This window comes from Astatotilapia calliptera, chromosome 10, assembly GCF_964374335.1.
Source record: "Astatotilapia calliptera chromosome 10, fAstCal68.1, whole genome shotgun sequence".
Classification (NCBI taxonomy): Eukaryota; Metazoa; Chordata; class Actinopteri; order Cichliformes; family Cichlidae; genus Astatotilapia; species Astatotilapia calliptera.
In genome coordinates, this window is record NC_137431.1 from 24,604,983 (window position 1) to 24,616,906 (window position 11,924).

General features: G+C 39.9%; 1 protein-coding gene across 1 annotated transcript in view; it reads right to left on the bottom strand.

Annotated features, from left to right (window-relative positions):
- The window catches only part of fstl4 (follistatin-like 4), a 221,494-nt gene extending 209,771 nt beyond the window's left edge, over positions 1 to 11,723 (bottom strand). Inside the window, exon 1 of the mRNA XM_026182327.2 lies at positions 11,080 to 11,723. The gene's annotated coding sequence lies outside the window, so the exon portion shown is untranslated. The remainder of the gene's footprint in view (positions 1 to 11,079) is intronic.
- Between the last annotated feature and the right edge of the window lie 201 nt (positions 11,724 to 11,924).

Below are 11,924 nucleotides of genomic sequence, written 5' to 3' on the forward strand. Positions count from 1 at the left end.
TAAACAACTCATGAAGGGACCATCAACATTATTCAGCTAGCTAGCCGGGGGCTAATGGGCCCACATGGATGAGAGCTCACCCTTGTGAAATTAAACACCAAATGAGATCTGCCAGTCACTGTCTTAATGTGCTGCCTTTCCCCCTGGCATTGGCCCACACACAGCTACACACATTCATACATGAGCACACACGGGCACATACACACAAATGCAAACAGAGCCCCGGTCTCATGGACTGAATGGTCCATTTTGAAATTCATCAGGAGGGAGAAACTCTGTGCGGAAGCTATTATTTGACCAGAATATTAAAAAGCTTAGAGGAACACATTCTTTAGAGTCGCTGCAGCCTTTGGCAGCTTTGCACAGATCAGACTGGTTTACTGAGGGACTTGCAACAAAAACAGACCTAAGGTGCTGAAAGTTAAATGCATCTATTCACATCTCAGCTGTAGTGTTTCCCCATCTCATTGTTTCTGTTTCCTTTTGTGGATTTCCTAAACTTATGTGACAGAGGGATATTGTTTATAGCACAAAGAGTCTCGCAGACCTACCTGTTGCTGTGGTTTCTACAATTAAAACTGCTTTACTTTCTGGACATTTAATAATAATCTTTTTCATCACAGTCAAGATCAAGTCTACAAACAAGTGGCTCTTTTACTTTACTACTTGCTTTAGAAAGTAAGACCTATTCTTAAAATCATGAAAACATAATTATTTGATTGCATCTTGGTTCCAGTCTTCATCAACAACACCTGTGGTCAGGTAGTTAATGCCTTCTTCGTGATGCTGCTATAATGCGTTTAGTTTAATAACGTTTATGAAGCTAAAATGAATGCACATTTAAACATAAGCAAAGTATATTACTTGTAAGTATATGACTTTTGTGTAGTAAAGGTCCAGCTGCCAGCTACCACAGTTTGAAATGAGACACAAGGAGAAAAGCACCAGCTTATGTGCCTTTAAGGTGTAGCCAGTTCAACAAGTCAGGAACTCAAATTTTAAGGCCAAATATTCATTTTCACCCAAAGCTTTAAAATGTTTGAGAGGCAGCAAAGATTTTTTTTAATGTATGTGTGGACGCCCAAACACAAGCTTACAGTATGAAAGGCTCAGTACTCCGGGGTCATGAAGAAATGAAATGCCGTGCCATAAAATTTAAAAAAATAATATTTTGGTCTTGTTCGGTAGGTTTTACTACAATTTTGCAAGTGACTAAATACAACACTTCAAGCTCAGAACTCACTTGTTTAACAACTTAAATACGGAAAAAATCTCATGTAAATGATAAAAAAACATACATAAAAAATATCAAACTTTTGATTTTTGAACTCACTCTACTTATATCGGACAAGAAGGATCTCCATCCAGCAGTTTTTCTTTCAGTGATATTGAGAGATGATGTCTATTTATTTGAATATAAACACTTAAGTAATCTTAAAGCTGTTCTCTTGTCAAGAACAGACATCAAAAGATTATAACTTTGAAATTGAGCTGGGTCCAAATTTTGTTGCAAAATGACTGTTTTTTAGTCTTCTAAAAATATAACAGAAAAGCACTTCTCTCTCTGTCTCTGTGTAAGAAAATACAAAAACATTTACTCCTAGGAGCACAACTAAACTGTCAGGCTGGGCCTAATGGTGATATTTTCAGCAATATCGTGTATAAATCTTTGAGAGCATAATGTTCTATCAGACTGGTTCTGAATCATGCATCTTGTTTCTTTTGTGTCATTTATAGCTTTTTTCGGTGGATCAAATTATCTATTGACTAAATGCATCATAACCTATTTATGTATTTGGAATTTGGCCAGACAAAGAAAAAAGTAATAATTCAGTCAGTTAAACTCATCATAGTTATCTGTGTTGACAGAAAAAGAAATGTTTATAAGAATAAGATGTGGTTCATTCTTACTAGATTTTTGAAAATTGTTGTTTAACAGCAGTTCATATTTCAATGTGCTTTACTATGTTTAATTTTACTCCCACTAATAATTTTGAGCACGAATATTGGCAACCAGTCACATTGGCTGTATGTTCCTACCCACTTAGCCAGTAAAATCAAATTCACTCGTATCCATTTGACATTGTAAACTATAAAAAAATATGTGTATTGACAAAAATGAGAGTAGCTAACATGAAACCATCTTCATAACGCTGGCTTTATTGTTCGGTCATCTACAGCAGCTGTAACTGATCACATTTGAACATTCAAACACTCCTGACTTGCTGAGCACAATCAATGAGTTTGTGATTTTGAATCTATAATATTCTACAATAGCACCATCCTCCCAGAAAGATCTGCTCCATGAGCTACAATAACAAACCCCACTTTAGTTATTATGACGGGAAAAAAGAAGCAACTCACCGTGACATTTAAACTGATTCAAAGATATAACTTAAAACTCTTTTTTGTACTCAGTACAGTTACATTTACAATGCTAAAGGTTTATTATGCCCCTAGAATCTGACTAAATTAGCATGACTTAAGTGGCATGTTTGTCAGGAGACCAAGACACAGCCAAATTCAGAACTGGCATGTAAATGAGCATTGTATGCAGCCCTGCAGTCTCTCTGGTGCTCTTTGTAATGGCAGCAGGGAAAGGCCCCTAGCTGAGCTCTGAGACAAATTCAAGTGATCAGACTGAGCTCTCCTTCCTGCTCTCAGTCCCAGCTCTGCACCACTCCAGGTAGGTCTGCTGTCACAGTTACAAATGACACATGCAGTTCCAGAACGACAATCATTCCCCACTCAGCGTGAGTCCTCCCTGCAAGTTGCTGAGTATTTAAAAAAGATTACAAAGAAAGGGTGGGAGGGGCACAAAAATTAACATCTGCGAATGCTGAACAGCACATGCTGAAACTGTAGTTCACCACCCTCGTGTAAAATGTTTTGCATATGACGGATTGGCTTTCTTTGTGTTTCATGTCACTAAACAGCTTTAATTTTGAGATATTCTATTTATACAGTTTTAGAAATTATTAATGAAAAGAGTTATATTGGTTAACCTACTAGCCTATCCTCCAAAAGTAGAATGTTAAAAAAAAGATCGTCTGTCAATCATGTTATGAAAGCACAAATCATTTTTTCCACCACATGATGCATGCCCCATTTTGGAACAAACCTCTCCACAGGCTGATGCTCTGAGTGCTGCCTCACTCTGAAGCTCCTCTTCAGTAAAATCTCTGCTATCATCCTGCGTCTGCTGGCCTGTCTGCCTGCACTCAGGTTTCAAACAACCCATTCTTCAGAAAGATGTCTATGTAGCATGAAATAGAGCTACCAAGAGACTCGCCTTTGCCCAAAATGTTTACATGACTCACTCGTCAAGATTTCATTCTTGTTCCTGTGCGGTTGGAAAAGATTCTGAAGAGACCAGACGTGTCAATCTGTCAGGCAGCCATGCATCAGGATCACACACGCTCTAACCTTAGTTATCTTTCAGACGCTCCAGATGAACAGGGGACACTTACTTTCAGCCTCCCCCACCCCCACCTTTTTTTATGATGATGAGAAATATGATAACTGTCAGGGTGCTCTGAGTGGTGTTTCCCAAAATGGATTCATACAGAAGCCTAGCCATGCAAAGTAAGGTCAGTCACTGACTGTGATGTAAATATGTTAGAAACACTACCCTTTGGAAGGAAGATGGGAGGTTGTCAGCACACCAGATAAAAGCTGACAGGTCGTATCCGCTCATATGATTCACAATTAAAACGAATTCTTCTCCAGTAGTCAAGGTGAAACTAATTAAGAAAGAAAGGGTCTAATTAATAGTGTAGCAGTTGGAGGCCTAAAGGGAACATTTGAACATTAAATCTTTTATTTGTTTGATAATATTCAGCTTATTTTAGCAATGATGGTGTTCCCTGCTTACAGCTGGCCCATAGGTTTTGGCTCTGTCACAAGCCCATACTGCTAAATTTACAGGTGCATCAAACTGCCTCAATTTGATCTCATTTAAATCTTTATAAAATATGCTGCCAGCTTTGAACTCTTCTACTCTTTAAAATGCATTAATATTTTTTATTTACACTTACATTGGCTCAAATGGTTGTACTCCCAGGTTTTTCTGTATCTGAGTGTAAGATTGTTAGTGATAAATTCTTCCGTTTGGGTTTCTGTTTGGGTTTGTGTTGAAAGTGTTGATTTTCAATAGTTTTGTAACAGTCTGTTTGATTTCATGTACTATTTTTGAGTGTTATTACTTAAACAATTTTTTGTTGTTGTTTTATAATTAGTTTTCCATTTTACCTGAATAAATCACAACATACGCTGAACACATTACCTGGACAAGAGCAGGTTATGTTCAGGGATTTGACTGAAATTGACTGAAAGCACCATATTTTTTTTCTTCTTTTTTTTTTTTTTACTAATTATCTGTATTTGCAGCATGGTTTAAGTGCAATACAGATTATCTGCAGGGCAAATACATGGTTTATGAGCAAACTATTGACCCATAACTTACCAATAATACCAGTTACCAATTAATTAAGTTGCAATAGCGCAAACTGTGCATTGCGATTTCACTGGAATTTACATGTATTCAGCCGGTGATGCATAAAATCTATAAATGTCTTTGTACTTGATTCTAATCTGCTGCTAAGTCACTTTCACACTGATGAAATTGCAGCTACTAGAACACAAAATACAGACCAAGAAAACCCATTGAATCAATAAAATGAATTTGACTTTGATCTGCTGACAAACTAAAGTGATTTCCATGTTTTTTAAGACTATTAGACTGTAACATTTAATGTTCTTTGTATCCATTTTAAAGTTTGTGTGGCTGTCACGCTAGAAAAAAAACAGGCACCAAGAGTGCACTGAGAGCTAAAATAATTAACTCAAATTCAAATGCTTATTTTGCCACAGTGTGCTAAATCCCAAGATTAATGATTTTCCGCAGCATTAAGCTCTTGTTCTTTATAGATTTTTATCATCATCTGATAATGTCTCTGATTGGAGTAGGTGGCACTAATAGGGATTATTTTTCAGGTTTTAGATATCACCCTTTGTCAATACACTTGAATCAAATGATTAGTTCATTACCAGGCCTCTGGAGAACCTAGGGTGTCTTGCATTGAAATCTGCTGCAATGACCCGGTTACTGCGTTCACCAGATATCAACACAATTTCGATCCGCTCCTCACGTGTTAACCTCTTCGACATGTCAATGGCTGTGAACAAAGAGAAACTTGTAAATAACTCATGAAAGAATAAAGTTACGTTGAAACCAAGCACACCATTGTTTTTCTTGTGACATTACAAATACGTTTGATGTGTCACATGGCCCTCTTCCTATTGAAAAAACAAAAGCTGTATCCAAGATGGCTGACTTCTAAATGGCCACCACAGTCACCACCCATCTTGAGGAGTTTGCCCCCTCACATATACTAATGTGCCACAAACAGGACATTAATATCACCAACCATTCCCATGTTATTACGGTGTATCCATATAAATGGCCCACCCTGTACAGCTAAATCCAAACCAAGCTTTCTAAGAATCAGTTGAAACTGATGAAGTATCATTTGATTGCAGCCTCTCTGACCAACCATGACATCTCTCTACCTTAACCAACGGGGTTGAATATCGCAGACAAGCCCCCCATTTGTGACAAATTGACTAGCTCAAGGTATGCAACAAAGGGTGCAAGTGGAATAAAATCTGACATTATTCGACATAATGCAACAAAAATAATAATAATGTCAAGAAAACAATTGCTGCCAGGTGGAAAGAACAAGAAAGACTGAGCAGTTTATCTGGGCAAGCTTTTATAGTTTGAGCTGCGTCACTTGGAAACCCTACTTTGTTATCCAGTTTTCCAGGACTACCTTAGAAAAAGAAGGAGGAGTGTGACACAGTGAAAAATGATTAAAGTTTAGTTAGTTAATAACTTATTATTGCAACAATTATTATTGCAAGGTGTTATTAAACAATGTTCTTACAAGAGTGCCTGATTATGTTTCAGCTGCAGGCTGTAGCAGGTAGCGCTGCTTGTTCGATTTGGGAGATTGTATAAACCATTGAATGTGTGATAAAAGGTGAAATCTAAAAACTGGTAAAAGTTAAAAACTTAGCAATTTGTTGAAGGCAAACAAAGATGAATAAAACTCTAACACCAAGCACAAACAAGATGACACAAACACAAGCGTGGAAACAGCCAACAGCAGAGCGAATAATACGAGCAACAATAAGGACGCCATTAAAGCAATTAAAACACGTAACAAAAACATATGGCAGCGGTGATAGAAAAGTTAATAGATTCATTTTGCAGAGAAACAGCACCACATGTCCCTTTTCAGATTGTGTTAAAATGCACACTCAGACAGAAAAATAATGCTTCAGCCAACCGGAAAAGGCACAGGGACCACTGAGAGAGTACGGCGCAGGTTGTCGTGCTTTAGCGCGAGATATCCTTATCAACTCAGCTTCTCTTGCATTGCCTCCAAATTAATTATTGTCTGACGCTCTCTCTTTGCTACTTTCTTTCTCTATAGAAGAGACAGAGCTTCAGGCTGTTAGGTAGTAATAAGACCATCTTGACACTGGAGAGAGAAAGAGAATGAATAGTGGCTCCTTCTTTGGCGCCATACACTATTCTCTTCCTGTCCCACTTTGCTTTTCTAATATTGACTTTTGGCTTTTTTATTAGACAAGTTTCCGTGAACAGATCTACAGCCCTTGGGTGTTAAAGCCCACATCCTGCTTGTCATGTGTGTCTGAAAGACACAAACAGAGGGAGACTTGTTGAATCCATAAATCCTTGCAGGATGTATGACATGGCTGTAAGGGCAAAAAGGATATCAGGAGGCTCTGCAGTGACATAACTGGGTGGTCTGCTGGGCTAACAGGACTGCATCTGTTAATTATACAGCAGTAGCAAAGAGGGAGAAAAACAGGTGACAGAAAACAGTGGAAGCAGAAAAAAAGCACATCCCGTGGCAGGAATGGCACTTTAGAGGCACTTTGGTTTCTGTATGTAATTATCGCTGATTGAAGAATAACTAGAACTCATGTTGTAGTACTAGTCATCTTCATTCAATATGTTGAACCCTTTGCAGTTTTATTATTTATAACTAATCGTTAATGACGTTGATGATGCTAAACTGCAGACTCCACTGGACACGCAGAATGATTCAGTAAATGAGTTCTCTACTACAGTAAGCAAAGTAAAATTCCTAGACAGCTTGAATCATATCATTGTTGAAATGTGATATGGCAAATCAAGTTTCAGTAAAAATAAATAAATAAATAAATTCAATATGACAGTTTTAAATAGTGGCGGTGGTGGGGAGGCTTCATAAAAGGGACAGGCAGATGGCTGAATAAATTCACTGCAGAAAACATATGCTAGGTGACCTTTTTGTAACCCCTCCATGCATTTCTTCCTCTCCTCTGACTCTTTTGGTCAGTTCAATTCAAGCAGAGGAGGCGGCAATCACTATTTGCTCAGAGCTGCGCTGCTGATACTCTCAGCTCAGCTGCTGTGTTCATATGGGATGCAGCAGTAAAGGTCATTTCTAGAAGTTCAACATTAGTGATCGGAATTTCAAGTGAACCATGCTGCCCACATTTCCTGCACTCTACGGGGAGTACAGTGGACTTATCAGGTGAGTCAATGGCCACAGTAATGTGAAATAAAAATGTAGAGAATCTAATGGACCAAGTTACAACCCTACCTCAGTTTCAATGTCATTCATATTAATTCTTACTGTCATAGACCTCATTTTAATCAGTTAAAGCTCTCTGTGAGACTTCGAGCGCCCTGGTTAGACCCACAAGAAAGAGTTTAAAAAGTTGAATCTTGTCAGAAGCATCCAAATGTGAGTGTTTTTGCAGATGGAGCAACCCAGGAGAGTACAACTCGCCATATATAATGCATTTTTACCTTTGTTTCGAAGCATGGCTCATTACATTTCTCTGGGAAATTTGCAGACCAAAGTTTCAAAGTGTAAAGAAATGGAGGGAGTCAAGTGGGTATGGTTTACCTGAGGGGACTGCTTTGTAGCGATAATAAATCCTGCTCCTGATTAGATGAACTCTGCATGGGTTTCAGGTGATGTGATGCCAAGCATCACTGTTCACGACTGGGAAATTATAAGTGATAAGAAAATTTAATTTGCCCTAATTAAATGTTACACAAAAATGTCATCCAGGCCTCTTTAACTGTGGATTGTTTAGAGCCTGCAGTGACTGTGTTAATTAAAATGACTACTCACTGCAAAAAAGGTGCAAATAAATCAGAGAATCAGTTAATCAGTCAAACAATCAAAAAAGCAAATTAAACAATGAACTCTACAAAATGCTGTCCAATTTTAAAACACAGTTACTTATCAAACAAAAAGTAAAACTGTTTTTTTTTTTACTTGGTCTGCTGCTGCCTGCTATGAGACAGTTGTACACACCTAAATAATCAAAATCTGTTGAGAAGCCAACTGACTTTTTCCCGTTTAACAGTCCCCAATCAGCATACTATCACACACCACTCAAATCTCTCATTTATATGCTGGATTTCTATTTGGAAAAGTAATTTTTAAGCACAGCTTAAAATTGTCATTTGGAGTAACAAAGCTGAGGTTTTGGTCATTTTCACAATTTAAAAGTATTTGCTGCCAACAAGGATTCCCTCTGCTGGAAACTCCTGGAGCAAGAGACTGAACAACGACCTGCTGCTCTTAACTCTGACCTTCTTGAAGCAGGGCATTCCTCTATTAGGATCACCATAGCATCACATTTATAGAGTATTAACATAGTGATTTCAAACCAAATTGAGAGATAAGGATACCCTAAATGAACTATTTGTCGGAACTCTTTCTTTCCGCGATCAAGCTCGGAAGCTGGAAACTGCAAAAAAACCCAAAAATTACTACAAATCCAGCCCTGCCGTGTGAACTTCGAGTCGGGACGCTGACTACAGTTTACATTTTGTATGCTTGTGATGCACTCTTAGAGGATGGATAAACCTTGTATACCATATAATACAAAACACCAGTAGAAGTGTGTGAAAGCTCTTGGCACACAACCATAGTAGGAGCTCTGTTGTCATTGTTGACCTCTATTGCCATGCACTGCATAATAGCACGTGTATATATGCACACATTCTGCTTTAAGCTGGTTCTGGCAGTTAGCAGGAGAGCACAGTACATAATCGTTATAGTGCAGATTCTATGTGTGCATGTGCATATGTATACTAGTGTATCATCAGTGTCAGTACTGTAACTGCGTGAGTCATCCGACTATTAAAGCTGTCTCTGAACAACAACAACAAGCAGCCATAATCTGCTGGACACCACGCTGTAATGGCTCTCTGTTTGACAGCTAATAAGTTTCATAGAAGATTGCAAACTACAATGTGCCCGACTGCGCCACTATTCTGGCTACATCATTATTTCTCAACTTGACCTCAAGGTGAGCTGCAGAATTGCGCTGACAGAGTTCGGAGCTAACTCCCTTAATCCCCCAACTCTTGCTGTTCTAATATAACCGTGATAAGTACTGGTTACGTCCTGGTCCTCATGCCTTCTTGGTGGTATATGTTACAGCTTTAGCAGGTCTGCACGGAGTCAGCATGTATGCATTGGGACATGCTTGCTTGTATCCCTGCAAAGAATGAACAGGTTTGTGCCTAAACGATATGTGTAACAGTAAATTACAGATCGGAGCCTCTAGAGCAAACAGATCTAGCAAGAAGTATTGCTATTAATGTTCTCATTTAGGAGCAGGGGGTTGGGACTGACGGTCGCTCTGAGCAATATATTTGCATGCCTTTCTGTATGAGACTACCTGCCTCAGTTTATAGTTTTATGGGTTGTTTGCCGGCATAAGAATGAAAGGCTGGGACTTTAAACCTATTTGTACACATAGCACAGTGATGAATGAGCATAATTCACCCGTTTGATGTCGGCTGCATATCTGGTTCCAAGTAGAGAGCGAATCCAACAAATCCGAAAAGAGACTGCAAAAAAAAAGGAAAAGAAAAGAAACAAAAAAACGAGTGGAAGGAACTGAGAAGGGAAGCAAGTGGCCGGAGAATTTTCAGCACCGTGGAGAGCTCCGGTGCAATATACGCTATACTACGGCAGCGTGTGCGCCGACCAATCCTCATTTCCCACTCCGCTGGCCGTCACGGAGGCTTTGCTTCCACCGTGCCAACTCTCTGGTGACACTGATAGGATTTTCCCATGAGAGTGCGCCGAAGCAGCTCATTTAACGCAATCAGACAAGAAATGCTCGCCGTGTTTCAGATGCTGTGCCCTTTACACTCATATAAGAGTTTTTGCGTGCTCCATAAGACCCTGGTTGTTAATAGATAAAGTCTTGCCAGCGTCCTGAAGAAAGCAATTGGCCGACGAAAGAAGGGGGAGTGTGTGTGTGTGTGTGTGTGTGTGTGTGTGTGTGTGTGTGTGTGTGTGTGTGTGTGTGTGTGTGTGTGTGTGTGTGTGTGTGTGTGTGTGTTGAGGGGGTTCAGGGACCAAGAATCAGTACCATAGAGCCCAGCGATGTGAAGTGTGTGTGCGCGTCTCACAGTGTTATCATTTCAGTCCCTCTGCTGCTTGAGCAAACCTGGCGCATCCGGGCAAAGGAGTCCTCCTGGACCCATTTATCAAACATTGCCCTGTTATTTTCGTGCAGGTAGGGCCTCTGCACGGTTATGTGGGGTTACCAAAGGTGGCATGTGGTCATGTGAAATGATTAATCACAAGCCGTTTTGCGCCAGACAAAAGGCGACATAGCAGGCAGTGTAGTTAAAAACTGTCACAGATTGTCACTGACATCGCCCTGCGCTATAAAGCTGCACCTCTCACACATCTCCCCGGCTGTAAATTCTAGAGCTCTGTATTATTGATGCATTTCTCCTCAGCTGTAACTAATTCAACATTAAAGCACGCCACTGCCATCCTCTTTACAGTTTCCGTTCATTCACACTCACCCTAATGCAAATAGTGCGGATAAAGCGGTGTCACGCACCCAAAACAGCCAAACTTGTAAAAAAGAAGAAAGAAACGGCAGATAAATGCGCCTTTTAGTGAGTTGATACCCCACACCCCGCCTTAGTACATAAACCTTTCACCTTACCTGTGGTATTCCGAGGCAAACGGATTATAAAAGAAAGGAAATTCGTGCAAATATGCCACAGATTTCCTCGCAGAGACTCGTCCAGTCTGCGCTCCTTAGTTCCACTCCTCTCCTCTCCACCTCTCGACAGGGTTTAAAGGGTTCAAATTAATTATGGGCTAGTGTAATAGTAGCAGCAGCTGTGTTAGTAGCGACGGGTAGAGCGTCCCAACTCTCAGCAGCGGCTTGCCATCCTCCGGCTCCTCTGGCTGGTTTCCTCTCAGCGCTACGCTCCAGCTCTGCCCCTATTTCAACTCCTCTCACTCCGCTCTCCTCCTGACGTCAGCCGCTGCACGCCAAATGCGGTGAGGCTACATCTGCAGATCCATCGCATTGGAAAGCGACACCTGTGTGTGTCTGTGTGCATGCGTGTGCGTGTTTGCGTGCGTGCTAAGACACTCGCGAGGACCACATACCTTGCAGGGGAGAAAGACGTCGTGTGAAATATTCAAAGACTGTTTTCAGTTTTTATTCGTACTGTTTTTTTAACCAGGGGTTGGAAACAATCTTAGATGCAAGATGTCGGTAACGTTATGAAGTTCACATAGTGTACAGGTACAATAATACCCGTGATTTTTTGTATTTGTATGAAAGTACAGGACTTGAATCGGTTACCTTTTTTGATCCGTGGTGACCCTTAAGTAGATACTACCTAAAATATATCTTGTTTAAAATTTATGGTGTAAACTCAGGCGTTGAAAATGACAAAGAAAAAAATGCAAGCAACCAACATTCTTCTACTTCTTTGCAGTTTTTTTTTTTTTTTAATACAGTGACACATGATAGGAATGCTGGTGCTTGATAGA